The 17,213-nt window shown below is 38.4% G+C and overlaps 1 protein-coding gene and 1 non-coding gene across 2 annotated transcripts in view; both read left to right on the forward strand.

Moving 5' to 3' along the window:
• Positions 1-17,213, forward strand: part of VAV3 (vav guanine nucleotide exchange factor 3) — a 362,499-nt gene that overhangs the window by 65,983 nt on the left and 279,303 nt on the right. The gene's annotated exons all lie outside the window — the stretch shown is intronic.
• On the forward strand, positions 4,345-4,429 carry TRNAR-UCG (transfer RNA arginine (anticodon UCG)). The gene has a single exon. It is a non-coding gene; the product is annotated as a tRNA-Arg (tRNA).

The raw sequence follows: 17,213 nt of genomic DNA on the forward strand, positions 1-17,213 counted from the left end.
TTCTTGAGGAAACTTTTCCAACCCACCCTTCTAGGTGAAATAACCATTCAATTGTGCCTTCAGAGAACCATGTACACACTTTGCTCATCCTCCAGCATTTACTTGAACTGCCTTATTGAACTCCTATTTGTTTGTGTTTGCTTTCCTGATGGATAATAAACTCCTTGAAGGTTGGCGTTGTGTCTAGTTCATCTTTGATTTTCAGTACTCAGAGGGTATTGTGGATGGCCTAAGTGTTTCTTTTCTCAGACTGAAATGTTGATTTGTTAATTTTGTTAGGACAAAGAATCTTCCCATTGCTTAGAAGACTTAAAAATTGATCTACATTGTACATAATAGTTTAAAAGATGTTTTATGTGAGTTCCCTCCTTATGGGACACATCCACACATAACACTTGGTTATTTATATTCATGTATAGTATATAATCTATTGCATGCACATTTTATTACATTTTATGGAAGATGTATTTCCTGGAGATGTATTTTAAATACCAACAGAACTCTCAGTACTGTGAAGTATATGAGTTGTTAAATGCAATAAAGCATAATAATCCAGGAATCTGCTGTTTCCTGTTGCCCTGCAGAGACCCTAGAGTTTGAAAGCTTTTTATTGGAAAAATGATCTTTATGTTATTAAGGTAAACTGAAGTATTAAGTAACACTGCACTGATAGAGACTTTTGTCCACCAGGCTTGCTTTACTCAGAAGGCAAGTGCTTTTTTTCAAAGTTAAAACAGATTTATTTTTCATATTTATAGATGAAGGACGTAACGATTTAATTTCTACTTAAGAGGAAAGAAATAAGATGAAATGTCACTATCCAAAAGTAGCCATTACTGAATTTGTTATGTATAGTTCTACAAATGTATATACATATATATGTGTATGTTATACATATGCATGTTTACATGCTCACACCCATCCATCCATAGTTTAGAAAATGAGGTTGTACAACAGGTACTGAGTTTCTGTCTGCTTTCTTTTTAAACTTAACAATGTCAGTGATTCTGTCATTTTTTTTTTTTTCAAACTATGAGACATTCTTTACTCAGAAGAATCCTAAAGCCTTTCTCTAAAATCATAGGGGAATAAAACATTCTACCTAAGTAAGGGGTTCCTTACTTTTTGAACTTTCCAAAAATTTTTAATGAAAAAAATGTCAAAAATGTGGCAAACAAAAAGTGGTTCTAAGATTTTGGGTTTTATTCACCTGTGTGGGGAAAAGAGCGCAGGACCGTTTTAGCAAGTTACAGCAGTAATAACATCATATAAGATGTCTCAGTGTCTACTCTCCCCTTCATTTCATAAAGGAGAAGACCGATTCCAACACCATACATGTGGGAAGGATAGAACCTTAGAATTCCAGACAGTCATCAAGACTACACAGGGGTTCCGATCAGCTCTGAGGAACCACTGCAGTTGTACTTAGCTACTGTGCGCTATGCAGGACGCACATGCATGATGTGGTATAGGGGGCCAAATGATGGGACTTGGTCCAGGAGGAAAAAAGCCTCTGGACTTAGTGGGACTGAGGGGTCCCTGTTGCCTTCGGTGAGCCTCTCTCTTCCTCCCCTTCCTCTCTTTCCTCTTGTACTGGCTTTCTCAGCTTTCCATCTGCTCCTGTCCATCCATGTTGCTGCTTCTCCTTCTGTTGCTTTTCATATTTGCCTCTCCTGTCTTCCCCCCTCCCCTTTTTCTGCTTTTTCTTATTCTCAAAGTTTTCCCTGCAGAGAAAAGCTGATCTTTTAAGACAATTCTGCCTACCTATGTAGTCAAGTAATGACTACAGTTTACCTATGTAGTGAAGTAATCAAAGGCATTTATTAAGCTGTTTGTTGAACACACTTATCACCATGTCTCTTTAGGCAACAGTGATGCAAAGAAAGCCGGAGTCTCCACCCTGAGGAGTTCCCCGTACAGTGGTGGTTGCTTTGGGTCTCTAGCACGTTTGGACAGCTGTCCTTCCTCCTCCCTGTTACTTAGGTCAAATATTGTTCCCTGTGTACTAATTGAATTCTTACAGTAGATTACAGATCTCTTTGGGTCAGTGTGTTTTTTTTCTCCCCTCTGACATCTGTTGACTGTGGAGCAGTGTCTTGTACAGAGTAAACTTCTTTTCCTGTCTATTTCTGGGAATGGGCTCTTTGAGGACCTGATCGATGTTTGGAGTCCAACACTTCAGACCCACAAATGGCCTAAATTATGGACCAAGTTGTAAATGCATCCAGTTTCGTCTCTAATACATAAAAAACAGTGGAGTATAGGTCTGGAAAGGTGTTCTAAACAGAATCTGACATTCCTATAGACATTAGAGATTGTATCCCTGACTAATAATTGAATGCCAGTCTTTTTAAAAATAGGAGGATTACAAGCACCATGTAGAAAATACCTTCTTCCACACTCCTCTTTCCTTCATTCTAGTATCTTAGGCTTGGATTATGGTTAGGTTTCTTGTGGTAGATTTTGTGTTGAGGAATCAAAGGATTTTATACTAAATAGAGATTATAGGGTAGCTAATTGTGAGTAATCAGCTTAAAGTTTTAAATAATTTTTTTTTCATTGACTAAGGTTGAACAATAAAAGTAGTATACTAAATAAAGGGCCTATATCTGACATTTTAGATATCAAATTGGTAATATTGGCTGCTTTGCAATTTGATGAATGAGGAAAATAGTGATCCCAATGATGTTGGAAGATGGATAGTTATAGATTGGGGATGGTATTGGGGGCAACCTGGCTTGTCTTTTTTGAAAGGGTCAGTTCTTAAGGACTTGCTCAAGTAAATTCTGAGTCTAAGTGGAAAGCTTTATCAATTGATTTCTTTTTAATACTTGATTTATGTCCAGAGTGTTCTACCAAATGTAGGTTGCCTACTAATATTTTACAGAAATGGCGCTGTGGTTCTGCAGCTCTCTGGCTTCACCAGATTGAACACTATGTGTCTGCATTGTTTTGGTGGAATCAGTTTTGCATATCTATGGCCATTGTGTGTGGGGGGAGTATGTTGCACCCCCTCTGGTAGGGAGAGTCACTTTATACGTGGAGTCCTAGGTAAAAGTGGATCCCCATTGGGGCAGGTGCTTAACATTTTTTGTCTCACCTCACTAAATACCCATCTGTTCAACAGCAGTTTCCTGGTGTTACTGCTAATTGCTTCATTGGTAAATTGTTATGAGCTTGACATGCACAGTAACAATAAAGCATTTTTGTATTTGTGTGATTCATGTTGACTAGATTTAAATTGTAACAGTTATGCAAAAGTGTGCAAAATCCACATGTAACTGATTTTTGAGGAAGGAGAACACATGATCAGGGTAAGATTACTAATCAAATATAAATAATTATAAAAGATTATTTTTATTATAAATCTTTCAAAAGTGCTCAGAAATCAGTGAAGGAGCTAGTCACTTAAAATTTCCTTCTCTGTGTCATAGAATGTCAAAAAGCATGATGTGGTAGGTAGAGTAGTAACTATGAAGCATAGGCTTCAGTTTGAATCCCTCTTCCTCCACTTATTGGCTATATGACCTCTGGCAAGAGTTGAACCTTTCTTTGCCTCTGTTTCTTCCTCTCTAATGTGGGATAGCTTCCTCAAGGACCTCTGTGAGTGAGTGTGTGTGTGTGTGTGTGTGTGTGTATGCACACTCTTGTGCTTAGAATAGTGCCTAACACACAGGCCTGTATAAATGTTAGTTCTACTAAATACTGTTATTCAAATTCTTGTGTTATTTTTACACAGACAAGTGATGTGAAGGAACACTTTTATAAGTACAATATAAATAGAATCTAGATGTCCACGATGGTTTCCTTCACCTTTGAGGAAATCAGGTTGACTTTAGCTCCCTTCTTTTGTCCTATAGGTAAGAGCCCAATGCTTCTGTAAGAAGTCTCTGAAGCCTTGAAGCTTATATTCTTACAGTCATGGTGGCCCCTGGTTCCAGCTCCTGCTTCCCTAATTCTTTTGTTCTCCAGATCTCAAACTGCCAGAGGCAATCAGTCCCTTCCTCTTGGTTTCTCCTTGCTCTCCCAGCCCCTCACAGTAGGTACTTGGGTTGGTGGTAGCAGACTTTATGGGAAGTTTGGGCCACAGAAGGTACAGGGGCTTGAATCATTGGTAAATAATTGGCAACACCTTTTATATTAAGCATAATATCTAATGAGCTAGAAGGCAGAGTTGACACATGATAAAGGAATTCTGAGCATGTGGTGGGCTGGGCAGTTTCAGGCAACCAGAACACCAGAGGTAGCAGTTTATTCCCTTTGCCAATGGGCATACTCAGTGGAGAAAATGTTTGATAATTGCATTAAGTTGTGAGCAAATTGAAACTTAAGATGTCTTGGGGCGCCTGGGTGGCTCAGTCGGTTGAGCGTCTGACTTCGGCTCAGGTCATGATCTCACGGTCCGTGGGTTCGAGCCCCGCGTCGGGCTCTGTGCTGACAGCTCAGAGCCTGGAGCCTGCTTCAGATTCTGTGTCTCCCTCTCTCTCTGCCCTCCCCTGTTCATGCTCTGTCTCTCTCTGTCTCAAAAATAAACATTAAAAAAAAAAAAGAAAAAAAAAGAAACTTAAGATGTCTTTCAGCCATTGTTTTATCGCTTACAGGTAAAACACTGTAGTATTTGACATCTACCATTAAAAATATATGAATTACTACAAAAGCATTTATTGTCTTTAATTTTTAATTATGTAGGGTAATAAAACCAGATCCCTTCCCCCACCCGATCTCTTTCTCTCTTGGTCCCCCCCTAACTCCATTTTTTGTGGGTTACCTGGCAAGATTTAGGAATAATTTAATTTTTCTGGACACTTAATTTATCATAATGACATTTCTTGTGTAATGAGATTTTGTATCACTTATTAATGAGATCTTGGCTGATTTTAATTGGGGTGTTTCAGAACTTCTACTGAAATTGCAGTTAGGAAAAAAAAATCTAAGACCTGTCTCTTAATAAATTGGTGCCTTCCATTTTTTCTCCTACATTTTCTTGAGTACTAAGAGTTGCATTTTTGCCTAGTTTTTCAAATTCACTCTGTGTAGTGAGAGCTACTGTGATTTTTTTTTTTTCCCCTCAAAGTTGTCTTTGTGTGGAAGTTTAAAGGAATAAGATTTAATGTGCCATTACTTGAAATATGGGCTTTAGTGAAGATTCTAGCCTGAAATGCTAAGGAACGTCCATTTAAGATTAATTATGGAAAATGATTTGACTGTTTATAAGAATGCTTTTGAAGGAGGGGCAATGGCAGTCATTAGATTGTTGCGGCCCAAATCGGCATTCTGCGTGCGCCTTGGCTGACTCTACTTACTTACCTTCACTTATTGGCAGACTTTATTTGCTTGTGATGTGCTGTTCTTGCATGGAGATGGCTTTGACCTTCATCTCACGCCGAAGTTGTGTTATATTGTGATCCTGTGGGAACACTAATGAATGTAGCAGCCTACTTAGAAAAAAGTTGGATACGATGAGTAAGAACAATGCCATATTTGGTGCTTAATCTTTTTTATTTTGAGAGAAAGCATGCATGTGCATATGCAAGGGAGGGGCAGAGAGGGGGAGAGAGAGAATCCCAAGCAGGTTCCATGCTGTCAGCACAGAGCCCCACTTGGTGAGGCCTTGCTTCATCTCACCAACTGTGAGATGATGACTTGAGCAGAAATTAAGAATAGGAGGCTTAACTGACTGAGCCACCCAGGTGCCCCCTGGGGCTTGATCTTTTAAAAATAGGTTCCAGGTAACCTTGCTCAAAAGAACACGTGGATTCTACAAAAGTAGATTTCATTTAAGCAAGCTCTTTTTTACCCTGTGATTTTTATTATAAAGAGGGAGATGAATAGTCTCAGGAATATGATTTCCTAGACCTATAGAAATTAAATGTTAAAAAGTAGCAAATATTTAACATTTAGTCTAGCAAAGTATTATCTGAAAATCATGTGAAATATTCTTATAGAATCTTGATGACAAAATAAGTCCCAGGATGAAATTATGGTGCCAAAATGAAAATGTTTAGTGATAGATAAATCACATGTCTGCAGAGTCAGTTATGCTGAGTATTTTCTTTGTAGAAACTTCTACTGAGCTTTGGCAACTTTGACCAAGGTTTTTACTATAAATGTGTTTTTTATTGTTGCACTTCCTGGTTTGGTTGAAATATTTTAGTTGTTTCCATATAGAATCATCTAGAAGATCTTTTATATTAGCCAAGGTCTAGAGGCCAGATAGTACTTAGCCTAATCCTAGACCCCATATAGGCTGGTATCTGGGAAAGTGACCAATAAACCTAAGACTGAAATACTAATGCTGACATTTAAAATGGGTATAGGACAAAAAAGAGATGGAAATTATGTTACGTGATGGAGGTGTTGGGTGATGTCATGATGGTAATTGCTTTGCAATGTGTTGGTGTATCAAATCAATATATTATACATCTTAAACTTATACAATGTTATGTGTTAAAATATCTGAGTGAAGCTGGCAAAAAGAATAAAACAGGTGTAGCAATGGGGAAACATCTAGGATAAGAAAAGGTTATCTTCTCCAGACTTGAGTATGGAATATAATATGAGGAAACCTAATAATTGCAATTCAGGAGAAAACATTTACTCACAAAATAATTTCATAGAATTTCTGTAATTTTTTGTTTATTTTTTAATTTTTGACAGAGAGAGACAGAGCGTGAGCGGGGGAGGGGCAGAGAGAGAGGGAGACACAGAAGCTGAAACAGGCTCCAGGCTCTGAGCTGTCAGCACAGAGCCTGACACTGGACTTAAACTCACAAACCAAACTGAAAGATCATGACCTGAGATGAAGTTGGATGCCGAACTGGGCATCCCAATTTTTTTTTTTTTTTTTTTTTTTTTTTTAATGAAAGGAACACTACCAATAATTGCAGAAGGTAAAGGGCTTACAGAGCATCTATATTAAATCAGGACAGTGGTCTTCCTATGGAAAGGCTAAGTAATGAGAACTACATTTGCAAATTAGTTAAAATCATATAGCACAGCATTTAATCGGTATTAGATAAACAAAATTAAAGACCCTGATGAATGTGCACCTGGGTGGCTCAGTCTGTTAAGCACCTGGATCAGGTCATGTTCTCATGGTTTGTGAGATTGAGAGCCCTATGTTCAAGGCTCTAGGCTGACAGTGCAGAGCCTGCTTAGGATTCTCCCTCTCTGCTCCTCCCTTGGCCATGTGCTTTCTCTCTCTCTCTCTCTCTCTCTCTCTCTCTCTCTCTCTCTCTCTCTCTCTCTCCCTCCCTCCCTCCCTCTCTCAAATAAACTTAAAACCCTCACAAAAACCTCCACACCTGCCTTACAGACTAGAGTGGCAATAGATAAATATTGCTGAAGAACTAGCCTGTAATTGTATGTGTAGCAACAAGATAATGGTTTAAGAAATCTTGTGTTGAACTAAGAGGGTCTTCAATTTTTGGTGGAGATATGGCTTAGATGGGTGCAGATTTGGAGACTTCAGGTCTAAAGACATTAGATTTAGGGATTGCCTTTGTATTTTTCTTTGACTATCAAAATACCAATGACACTTTTCACAGAACTAGAACAAGTAATACTAAGATTTGTGTGGAACCATAAAGACCCCTAATAGTTAAAGCGATCCTGAGAAAGAAAAACAAAGCTTGGAAGTATTAGAATTTCAGATTTCAAGATATTCTACAAAGCCGTAATAATCAAACAGTATGCTACTGGCACAAATAGGCACATAGATCAATGGAACAGAATAAAAAACCCAGAAATGAACCCATGCTTATATGGTCAATTTATGACAAAGAAGGATATACAATGGGGAAAAGACCTTCTCTTCAACAATGGTGCTGGACAAACTTGGCTACTTTTACACCATATACAAAAATAAACTCAAAATGGGTTAAAGACCTAAATATGAGACCCGAAATCATAAAAATCCTAGAAGAGAACATAGGTGGTAAGTTTGACATTGGCTGTAGCTGCATTTTTCAGATATATGAAAAATGCAGATAGATAGATATATCTAGATATATCTCTTAAGGCAAGAGAAACAAAAACTATTGGGATTACATCAAAATAAAAAGCATATGTCTAGCTGAGGAAACCATCAACCTACTGAATGGGAGAAAATATTCACACATGACATATCCAATAAGAGCTTAATATCCAAAATATATAAAGAACTTATACAACCCAATACCAAAAAACCCACAAACAGTCCAATTAAAAAATGGGTACAGGACCTGAATAGACATTTTTTCAAAGAAAACCTACAGATGGCCAACAGACACATGGAAAGACACTCAACATCACTAATCATCAGGGAAATGAAAATCAAAACCACAATGAGAGATCTCCTTATACCAGTAAGAATGGCTAGTATCAAACATACAAGAAACAATAGGTGTTGGCGAGGATGTGGAGAAAAAGGAATCCTTGTGCACTGTTGGTGGGAATGCAAATTAGTATAGCCACTGTGGAACACAGTATGGAGGTTTCTCAAAACATTAAACATAGAAATACAATATGATCCAGTAATTCCACTACTTGTTATTTATTCAGATAAAAGGAAAACACTAATTTGGAAAGATATATGGACCCCTATGTTTATTTCAACATTCTTCACAAGATATGGAAGCCATATCTTACGATAGCCAAGATACGGAAGCAAACTAAGTATCCTTTGATAGATGAGTGGATAAAGAAAATTCATACACACACAGTGGAATATCACTCAGCCATAAAAAAAAATGAAATCCTGTCATTTGCAACAACATGGATGGATCTACAGGGTTTAACATTAAGTGAAATAAGGCTGAGAAAGACAAATAATATAGGATTTCACTAATGTGGAATCTACAACAAAACAAAAAGCAGAATCACTTGAAAATACAGAGAATTAACTGATTGTTGGCAGAGGGGAGTGAGGGGGATGGACAAAATGGGTGAAGGAGTGGGAGACAGACTTCCAGTTACGAAATGAATAAAATACAGGATTAAAAAGTAGAGCATAGGGAATGCATTCAATGATATTGTAATAATGCTGTATGGTGACAGATGGTAGCTACACTTGTGGTGAAAATAGCATAACAAATAGAGAAGTTGAATCAGGCTGTCATACACCTGAAACAAATGTAACACTGAATGTCAACTACATTTAAATTAAAAAAATTAAAGGATAAAACATTTAATTCATTGGAATTAAATTCACTGGGAGATATGACTCAAAGGGAAGACTCAAGGTATCCGCCTGTGGGAGTTGAGAGAACTTGGGTTAATACATCCATTTTTTTTCTTTTTACATTTTTCTATTGTCACTAAAAACACTTAATGTGAGATTGAGTTCAAGACAGGTATGGTGACAATGTGGTAAGAGGTATTAGTGATTGGTTAGCATGTTTTCTTTTTTTTTCTATTAAAATTTTTTAAATTTTTAACTTTTTATTTTTTTAAATTTACATCCAAATTAATTAGCATACAGTGCAACAATGATTTCAGGAGTAGATTCCTTAGTGCCCCTTACCCATTTAGCCCATCCCCCCCTCCCACAACCCCTCCCATAACCCTCAGTTTGTTCTCCATATTTATGAATCTTTTCTGTTTTGTCCCCCTCCCTGTTTTAATATTATTTTTGTTTCCCTTCCCTTATGTTCATCTGTTTTGTCTCTTAAAGTCCTCCTATGAGTGAAGTCATATGATTTTTGTCTTTCTCTGACTAATTTCACTTAGCATAATACCCTCCAGTTCCATCCACATAGTTGCAAATGGCAAGATTTCATTCTTTTTGATTAGTGAGTTATACTCCAGTGTGTGTGTGCGCGTGTGTGTATCACATTTTCTTTATCCATTCATCAATCGATGGACATATGGGCTCTTTCCATACTTTGGCTATTGCTGATAGTGCTGCTATAAACATGGGGGTGCATGTGTCCCTTTGAAACAGCACACCTGTATCCCTTGGATAAATACCTAGTAGTGCAATTGCTGGGTCATAGGGTAGTTTTATTTTTAGTTTTTTGAGGAACCTCCATACTGTTTTCCAGAGTGGCTGCACCAGCTTGCATTCCCAAGTATGTTTTCTAAACAGAGTACAAATCTCCTGGGTATAAAGATGGCAGAGTTTATTGGAAGGCTAAGAAAAGGGTGGGGAAAAAGAAAAGACCAAGGAGCATTTTCTGTACTCAATTAGGATATATTTCTACTTGGTTAAGTGTTTTCCAGAAGGAAATATTATATGGAAGTAGTGGTATTAACAAAAAGTTGTGTGCATGTGTATGTATATACACATATGGATAATATATATGATAAATATATAGTTCAGATACAAATCTGAGCTTTATTTCAGATCTTGTTAATACAGTGTTTTTAGTGCACATCTAGTCTACTCTTATTTAACTTGGAAAAAACTACAACTTCTTTTAACAAAGTAAATTGCGATATAGTGGGCAGAGCTAAAACCTGGATCATAAATCATAAGGAACTCAGGTAGTAAAATCAAAAGTAATAAGCATAATTTGCATAAAATTGGGGTGATACTGAATTGGAAGGAGTGTGGGTGCAAATAGAATAACAATTAGGTTAGAAATGTGGGTAGAAATGGAATGTAATTTGTTACAATAAACAATGATCTATAGGAGAATAATACTGTTCCAAATTTGTCCAGTCATTTCAAGTTTGTTCAAAATTACTCAGTGTGTAGAAGAAGCCTACTGGAAGGCACTAAGAGATAAAGTGAGGGATGTTCTCTTTTGTAGGTAAGGGAAGAAAGAGAGGAAGGTAGGTTGCATGGTCTAGAGCTAAATATTCTGAACTGAGTGGAAATTAAGTCACTTTTCTGATATTTCTAGAGATGTTTTTCTCCAGAGTGTATCTTTTTAAAAAAAATGTTTTTTATTTATTTTTGAGAGAGAGAGAGCATGAGTGGGGGGAGGGGCAGAGAGAGAGAGGAAGATACAGAATCCGAAGCCGGTTCCAGGCTCTGAGCTGTCAGCACAGAGCCCGATACACGGCTCGAACTCACAAGCCATGAGATCATGACCTGAGCTGGTTGCACGCTTAACCAACTGAGCCACCCAAGTGCCCTGCATCTATTTTTTTTTTTTTTAACGCATCTTTTTCCTGAAGTTGATATTACTCGGGGAAATGGGTTACACTTCATTTTAATTAGTTTCCTTGAGGCAGACCCTGAGGTCTGCTTAAGCCTGCAGTTACCTGAAGTCTGGTCCTACTGCTGCTTTAGAGCCCATCATCACCTCACCCCATTAACCCCATGCTCAAGAATGCAGCATAACTTGGCAGAGAAGAGTGCTGGCAGGGGGATGTTTTGGCTGTACCACTTGGTAGCTACCTTGACCTTGGATTATTTACCGTATCTCCATTCCTTATGGATAGTGTAGAATAATACTGTCTTCCTCACAGAGTTATTACGTGTATTTACTGAGATACTCTATGGAAAGTGCTTAGTGCCTTATGTGGGACATACACATTTATCACTTGCTATTGTTTGTAGAACCAGGCATTATTAGGAGGCATTGCCTTGATTTCTCAGAGAAATGAAGTCTGAGTTCCATTTGAGATCTGGCCCCTGCCTACTTTTCCAGCCTCATTCTTCCTTTAGGCTCTCTTTACTGCACTGGCTGTGAAGGCCACGTGAACGACTGCATTTTCTCCAAAAGGCTAGGTCTTTCCTTCTCACTATACCATTTATCATGACCTTTTGCTCCTTCTTGGATACTCAGTCCAGCCACTTACTTGGAGGAGTGAATCTCAACCTACCTCTTTTTTTTTTTTCTTTCAATATATGAAGTTTATTGTCAAATTGGTTTCCATACAACACCCAGTGCTCATCCCAAAAGGTTCCCTCCTCAATACCCATCACCCACCCTCCCCTCCCTCCCACCCCCCATCAACCCTCAGTTTGTTCTTAGTTTTTTAAGAGTCTCTTATGCTTTGGCTCTCTTCCATTCTAACCTCTTTTTTCCTTCCCCTCCCCCATGGGTTTCTGTTAAGTTTCTCAGGATCCACATAAGAGTGAAACCATATGGTATCTGTCTTTCTCTGTATGGCTTATTTCACTTAGCATAACACTCTCCAGTTCCATCCATGTTGCTACAAAGGGCCATATTTCATTCTTTCTCATTGCCACGTAGTACTCCATTGTGTATATAAACCACAATTTCTTTATCCATTCATCAGTTGATGGACATTTAGGCTCTTTCCATAATTTGGCTATTGTTGAGAGTGTTGCTATAAACATAGGGGTACAAGTGCCCCTATGCATCAGTACTCCTGTATCCCTTGGGTAAATTCCTAGCAGTGCTATTGCTGGGTCATAGGGTAGGTCTATTTTTAATTTTCTGAGGAACCTCCACACTGTTTTCCAGAGTGGCTGCACCAATTTGCATTTCCCGTTTCTCCACATCCTCTCCAGCATCTGTAGTCTCCTGATTTGTTCATTTTGGCCACTCTGACTGGCGTGAGGTGATATCTGAGTGTGTCAACCTACCTGTTTGATTAGATGGGAGTTCTTTCTTTGTGCTCCTACTAAACCTGGTGCTTGCCTCTCTACTTACTACACTGGGATCAAAATGCTCTCTCTGCTCCTTTGTATCCCCCCTTTATGAGACTCTCATCTCCTGGAGGGGAGGATCTCATCCCCCAGCTTACCGGCTTGGGGCAGTATCTGCCAGAATATCATAGTTGTGGAAGTCATGGACTTTGGAGCTCGCAGCCTGGGTTTGAAACCTTACTCTACCATTTACCAGCCATGTGACTTAGGGCCACTTATTTTACCTCTCTGTGCCTCAGTTGCCTTAGTAGATGGGAATTATAGTAATACCTACCCCATAGCATCAAGGGCAGATGAAATGAGAAAGAAGAGATTGAGTAAAGAAACGCTTTACTTTGTCTTCCATTCTTTACTTCCTTTCTGGATCTCCTGCTACTCAAGTCCTGCTCTGGCTGTACCATAGAGTGAGGTAGAAGGGAAGCATTCTGGCCACAGGGGGCTAAGCAGCAAAGGATGGAAGGGTGGGGACTCTTCAGGGGCATGTGAGGAGCTCTGTGGCTGCTTTCTCAGGTGGCTCTTTGTGGGGGGAGGGAAGTGCATGAGGCGGGGTTACTTTCTGTCAGACCTCCTTGTTTTCATTTGCATACAGCTCTTTTTCTTTTAGGTCAGACTTGAACACTAAGTTTCATTCTCATTATCCGGATTAACGGATTTGTAAGGCTTTTCTCTAAAAACAACACAGATTTGTGTCACTACAGGCTTTTTCCTCATTTTGAATGTTGTCTCTAATGGAGAATTAGCACAGCTCCCCTCCTTGTGGGGTAACACAGTCACAGGATTCTAATTCCTGCAGGAAGTGGCTTTTCTGGCTGTGTGCTATTCCAAGGATTTTCTGCCTTGGAAGGATGGTTCATTTTTCACCTAGATCAGGGCACATGAGACTGATTTTCAGCTCAATGATGGATTGCCTGAGCAGCTGCTACCACATTGTTGCCCTTCTGCCTATTACCACTACTTGCATTCTGCTGTGATTACTATCACTGCTGCTTTTGCTGAACTGTTAGTGCAACTGCTTAAATTCTACTATGATTATTAACTGTCACTGCTACCATTACTAAACTGTTATTATTCCCACCAATTTCAAAATCCTGACTTTTAGCTACTGCATTCTATCTTACTGGTCTTTGCAAAAATAAATGCTTTTTTTCCTATACCTGTAATAGGGAACTTTGCAAGCAAGTTTTCTCTAGAATATAGACTGTACCATTTTTAGTGTGATTTGGGCTGGCTATGTTCCAGATCACAATATGTTGGATGTTACCTTTTCTCCTTAAAGACAATGGCGTGCGTTGCCTTTATTAGCAAGTTAATGAATTTAGTAAAATAGATGTTTCAGGCCAATTTTGACCTCTGCATTTCCCAGGCATTCAGTTTTTTTAGTGCAAAGACCAGAAACACATAAGGGGAATTGAATGCTGTTGGCTAACCTTTTTTGTGTCCAAGGGCTAATGCTGAGGTTGACAGATAACCTTTGTAACTGCGGGTCTAAGTTCCTGCCAAAGGAGAGGGGTACAGTGCTCTCTGTTATGAGGTCAAGGGCTGTTGAAAACAGCAGAGGGCTTGTGTGTGTCTATTATGATGACATCTGGCTAGAAATCATGAAAATCTGGTAGCAGGCTACTATTGAATATATACCAGAGGCTGGCAACCCAGAGTAGAGATGATGTTTAAGAATGTAACTGCTTAATAATTTAAAATCTTTATTTTACTCCTAATTATTAACATTGCCAAATTCTAAAAAAGTTCTTGGGGTAATTCCCTAAAAAAAATACCTATTTATACACTAATAGGTAAGTAAAGGATATAACGACAATTTAATGTAAAGTTTCACCATGAGTTCTTTGGCTACCAAGGGATGGTTGCTATTTTTTTTTTTAAACCTAACCTGCCTCATCAATCATTTATTATTTATTAAAAACACTTGTCTGTTATAAAAGCTGTATGGATACATAGATGAAATAAATGTAATCTGTACTTTCAAATTACCTGTGGCAGTAGTTGGGAGAACAGATTATAGCTGAGATGGTTATTATCACAGGTGTGAGCCACAGTGCTACAGAACAGGTAAGGATGCATGTGTTCTTAGAGGTTGGCCCTACATTTTGGAGCTTGATTACTTCCATAAAGTTACATATAACCCATAAAAGTTTTAATCATTGAAGAAAATAGAAAAAAAACTTGTAACTTTAAAGGTTATTAAATGGCTATATTTTTGATTAATTAAATTTTTTTTTAATCTTTTGAAAATGCCATGTGACCTGGGGAGCAATCAACAAGGAAATATTGGCTTGTGGTTTACTGAAAATAGGGGAGTTTTTATTCAGTGATTTGGGCACAAGATGGGAGCTATGAAAACAACTCCCCTCCCTTTCTGGACTTCTTCCCTGTGTGTTCTTTAGGGTCTTCATTTATTTATAATAATAGGATCGATAAGAAAATTATTTGAAGGTACTCTGCAGTCCTGAACTGATGCTAAGTGCAGCATAATTATTTTATAATTATTCAGAAGGCATATACAGATGTGATTTCTTTATAGAGCAGTGGTGATGATGCCCCTTCTGGTGGGATCCACTGACTCAGAAGAAAAAAGGACAAAGTCCCCATAACATTTTTTTCCTTTTCTTTTGTTCTTTTCTTTCCAAAAGATGTAGATTTTAGCTCTAATTTCTAATTTTAAAAGACCAATATAGAAGGAGAGAGAAGATATGGTTAAAGGGACAGAAATGCAAAAAATTCCAATAAGAGAGAAACTTGATTTATTACTACTTCCCTTCCATGCCCTCCTGCCTACTAGTTCTGCAAAGGATGATTGATACTTTGGAAAGGGATGGAGTTATTATGACGGGGGTACTAGGTGGATGTTGATAAAGTCTAAGATGAGTAGTGAGCTAAAATAAGTAAGTAGATAAAACTCTTCTTGTACATTGATGTTTGTAAACAGGCTTCATCAGAATCTCTACTGTGCCTTTCAGAACTGTCAATCAGCTCATTAATGGCCACCCAGAATTCGAATTACGGCAAACTCTCAAATTCAGTCTCTCCTTCAAATGGAATAATGAGTGTCCCATCAAGAATGAGACCCTGAGAACTACTTTGTTCATCAGGCGGCTTGGCTGTTGGTGGTCCTTGTGAAAATTGCAGTAAGTCAGCAAGTGTACATGGCTGTGAAGCTATATTAGAAATCATCTTTCCCACAGATACTGTTTTTAGGTTGGGATTGAAATAGCTCATTTCACAATAAGCTGTGGAGGTTTTTCCTGTAATGTAGTGTCAGTTAACATAATGAGCCCATTTTTTTGCTAACAGTTTTAGAGAAGTAGATGCTTAGTTTTTCAAATAAAAAGGGGAAACGATCCTGCTTGTTTTCATATCATTGAGAAAGTCAAAATGGCTCTTATACCCTTAGAGAAAAAGGCAACAATACGCCTTATAAAAGGAGTAGAGGGAAGAGAAAGATTGTCTCAGAGCTTTATAGTGAATTTTCGCAGTCTGACCTTTAAATGTTTTCTTTTTGGAGCATCAGTATTGCTAGCGTTGAAGTGGTCATGTCTTATGAAATATTACCTAATCTAGAGAGCTCTGTATAATTTTAAGATGTCTTAGACCTTGATGGTGTTAAAATTTCTTTAAAGGTTACCTGCATCTACTGAGTGCCTTTCTACCATTTTAATTCTTCAACTTGTAAAAAACAAAAACAAAAACAAGCTGTGTTTCTGAAGGGGCAGAGAAGGTGATCATGGTGTTGAAGACTGGTGGCTGTGCTGTTAGAATATGTCACTTATCACCGGGTATGCCAGAGATGCTGCCTAGCTCCTCTGTCATTACTGGGTCTTTCCATATGTGAAGACAAGAGTTAATTGTCTGCATCTGTGGCTCCTTTTCACATGCCTTGTCCCCCAAGTGCTATGCTAACATTTTCGGTGAGTGTCTCCACTGAGTGTGTGCAGTGCCCAAGACAGAGCTATGGATACAATTCCTCGTTCTTCTCTTTTCTCTCCCACTCTCCCAACCCCACACATACTCAATCAATTACTGGGTATTTGCTTTCCATATTACTTCGTAGAGTTCTTTCCATTCTACCTTCTACCATCCTAATCCAGATCACCATAATCTTTTTGTTAAATTAAAATGGCAGCATCCTAACTGTCCTGTCTTGCCTACCTAATCCATCTCTAATAAAGAGAAAAGAAAACATTTGACTCTGTACACTGTAAAGGGAGCTAGTATAATACAGTAGTTAAGGATGTGGGCTCTGTAGCAAGAATATCTGTTTGATTCATGACTCTATTACTTTGACAAATGCAGTTATATAAACTTGAGTAAACAACGTATATATAAAAGAAAAAAAAACCTCTTGATTGAGTTGTCATGAGGATTAAATGACATACATTAGTATAGAGCTTGGTACATAGCGAACACTCAGAGATTACTGTACTCATGAAATGCAAGCTGAGTGTTCTGCTCTTCTGTTAAAAACCCTTGAACCTCACCACGTTTTCTAGGATAAAGCCACATCCCTTTGGCGTGCCTTGAAAACCTAGGCTCCCCTCTCTAGCCTCACTCTCACTGCTGCCCTCCAGAGAGTTGTGTCCATTCGCTACCACTTCCCCTGCCCCCAGCAGTCCATGCCTTGTCTTGTGCTCATGCACATGCTGTGCCATTTATT

This window comes from Neofelis nebulosa, chromosome 2, assembly GCF_028018385.1.
Source record: "Neofelis nebulosa isolate mNeoNeb1 chromosome 2, mNeoNeb1.pri, whole genome shotgun sequence".
Classification (NCBI taxonomy): Eukaryota; Metazoa; Chordata; class Mammalia; order Carnivora; family Felidae; genus Neofelis; species Neofelis nebulosa.